The sequence below is a fragment of the Octodon degus genome, unplaced genomic scaffold, assembly GCF_000260255.1.
Source record: "Octodon degus isolate 3935 unplaced genomic scaffold, OctDeg1.0 scaffold00053, whole genome shotgun sequence".
In the NCBI taxonomy this organism is placed as follows: domain Eukaryota; kingdom Metazoa; phylum Chordata; class Mammalia; order Rodentia; family Octodontidae; genus Octodon; species Octodon degus.
Window position 1 is genome coordinate 3,763,009 of NW_004524629.1, and position 3,289 is coordinate 3,766,297.

The following is a 3,289-nucleotide window of genomic DNA, read 5'->3' on the forward strand; positions in this document are numbered from 1 at the left end:
TATATGCAGTGTATTATTTGTTGAAACTGTACTTTCGATTTGATTTGAAACTGTCTCATTGCTATATGTTTATCAATAAAACTTTGAAAAGAAAAAAAAAGGTGACTAATACATGCATAGAGGTACATAGTTTTGCATTCTATTTTTTTATGTATTTGTATAGGGTCTCACTACACAGCTTGGATTCATAGTAATCCTCCTGTCTCAGCCTCCCCAGAATTGGGACTACAGGCATACACAATCATGCCTGGACTCAGTGGCCATCGCAATGTGCCCAATGGCAGTGCCAGCATGGCATATCGTGCCAGAGAGTGAACCCCAGATCCCTGTGTGCATTCTATTTCTAACTGCACCAATGGGCTCTTTGGGGAATAAGACTTAGCCATAGACCACTATGGGGATTATGATAGAGAATAGCATGGCATCACCAAAAATCAAATTAAATGATTTTGTTATTTGAGCTTTGATTTATAGATTATATAACAGTAAAAAATTGAAGAAGACAGGAGGAAGAAGATGCTTTCAAACATGTGAAGTGGTTTTGTTTAAAGACATGGAGAGGAGTAGAAATTGCTTGTGCAGAGGGGAGAAATCCTCCAAAGGAATCCAGGCTCGAACAGAAGCTGTAGATGTGGGTTTACACAGAGAGACTGGAGCCATCTGGTGGAGAATACAAAAGCAGCCAAGAATGAGAATTATTGAAAATCTGCTAGTGAAATCAAACCTCAGAAGTGGTGACTGGAAGATACTCTTTGTTTTTACATATGATGAAACTGAGACTCAACAAAACTTAAAGAGTGAGATGTTCTCATTATTAATTTGTTACCCTCAGATATTATTTAAACCCAACATCACCAAAATGTGAAGAACTGATTTTGAAGAGCTTCAGATGAGATTTTCTACACTCTTAAACTTTCAGCTTTTCTCACTCCCCGAACTCAAATATCTATAAAGGGCCAATTACAAGATCTTACCTTGATCCTTGTCATGCCTTGTGTTTAGATATGTGCCCCCCAAAATCCTCATGAAGTCATACGTGGGGCTCCTCCACAGATGGCTGGATCTAAAGTGTGCAATGCTGGGAATGATTCATGATTCAGTACTAGGCTTACGGTCAGTAGGATTAAGCGTGTGAGTGCTACCTGTCCTAAGTAGCCTGCTAAGATAAAAGGGGCAGGAAGATCTATGGTCACTACTTGCTTATTTCTTTTGTTCTCTTCTACCACTATGAACTGCTTCTCCACTCTGATGCCCTTCTGCCTTGGAACCATATGACAAGGGACTGAAACCTCCAAAAAATGATGAGCTTAATGAACCACTCTTCTATTAACTTTCAGAATCAGATTTTTGTCTCAGCAACCAGAAAAGTCACTAAAACAACTCACTATCCAACTGATGCCTGGGAGACAAAACTGAGTTCCCTGCTATTTGTCAGAACCTCATTGCCCAATAGGAAATCCAAGGGTAAAGATCTCTCCTACAGTAAAGATTCCATTCTTAATGTTTCAAGTAAATTTATCTCCAGCTAAAGATTAGATGAGACTGTCCTAGTTCAACTGCAAAAGAATTACAAACATTATCTTATTCTGATCTAGTTTAGGAAGAGGTGTCTTTGGACCTGAAACTAGCAAAATGGATTTGTGGATGGCATGATCTTGTGCACATATAAGCCCAGCTTTATTCTTACACATGAAGAGAATCAGGCTGTTGTGTAGACAGAAGTAAGCATGACCATTTATTTCAGTAAAGACATCCTCACAAAAACCAATATCACAAATACATAGAATAACCAAAAGAAAAACAGACAGAAAGAAATGAAAGCACTCAATTTGCAGCTATGGCCTATGAAATCACTATGTCTCCACACAGGGATGGAGCTGGAAGAGAAGACACCGTTGTAGCAGCTGCAGAAGCTGCCTCCCGGCTGCATGCAGCTTCTTCACAAAATAATCGATGGCATTTGTGGTCAAGCTTATCCTCAGTACCGGGATTATGATAGTGTTTGGGATTCAACAGAATGGGTGCATTTTCTTGAAGATGTTACCAAGTTTTTCAAAGCTGTGGTTGGTAAAAAATTTATCAGATGAAGAGACACTTCAACAGTTGAATCAGTTGAGTTCATCTCATCAAGAACTTACCATGAAATGCCTGTGAAAAGTAGGAAAGATGAAATCAAGCATTCTGTCAGGAGAAATAGTTAATATTTCCTTTGCACAGCCATAAGATTTTGACTGACAGCTAAAGCTTTCACTTTCTAGTGACAAGATTGCTACTTTACAAATGCCACTTGTAAGCCTTAATTTAGATATAAAAGAAAATGGTGAGGTGAAGCCATATTCTGCTGAAATGAACAAGGAAGAGCTGCCGAAGCTCATAAATTCCTTGGAAGCATCTAATAAGGTGGTCCTGCAGATGAAATAACTGGAAATGATGAATATCAACATTATCAGATTGCCCTGCTACAATTGATATGGCAGAGCAAACACGTGTTCCGAAACCCTGCAGCATACTGACTGCTACACCAAGCTGAGAAAGGAGGAGTATTGAGAATAGAAAGATAAAAATCTATTCGTGTCCCTGAAGAACAAGAAATTACATGATTGAAAGGAAATACATAAGATGGAAGTAAAAAGCTGTGGTAGTAGTTTCTATTTTCACAATGACTGTATGGTCTCCTTTACCAATATTTGAGAAATATTTGTTAATTGTTCTCTTAAAGCTAAAAATAGATTCTGAGGTAATGTGAACATACAAAGCACAAATGTAATGAAGAAATATGAGAATAGCAAGGGCATATATTATGGGTATATAGTAAATGTATGAAATTTAAGTAAGTTTGTAAGAGTATATATGTTATAAATTTAACTCAGGAGATTCCATATCATTTTCATTTCAAAGGAAATATGTTAAATTTATTAAGAGAAAAGGTCTTTGTGAGACATGAACAAGAAAAAACTTATAAATATTTGAATAATTCAGAGATATGAATTATAGAAACTAAAATGTAGAACACAGAAGAGGTTAAAGTAACATTACTTCTGTATTTCTATATCTGATTAGGAGACTACTCTGATAAAAGGAATACATTATTAAAAATGTCTCCACAGGTTTTTTAGAAGTTTTTGGTTATAAATTTTTAATATTGAATTTAACACTTTTGTTTGTTTGTTTTGTTTTATTCTTTTCAAAGTATTATTGATAAACATATAGCAATGAGACAGTTTCAAATCAAATCGAAAGTACAGTTTCAACAAATAATACACTGCATATATTCTTCTCAGTGGTTAAT

General features: G+C 36.2%; 1 pseudogene; it reads left to right on the top strand.

Moving 5' to 3' along the window:
* The first annotated feature begins 1,871 nt into the window (after positions 1-1,871).
* On the top strand, positions 1,872-2,421 carry LOC101563120 (annotated as a pseudogene).
* Positions 2,422-3,289: the final 868 nt, after the last annotated feature.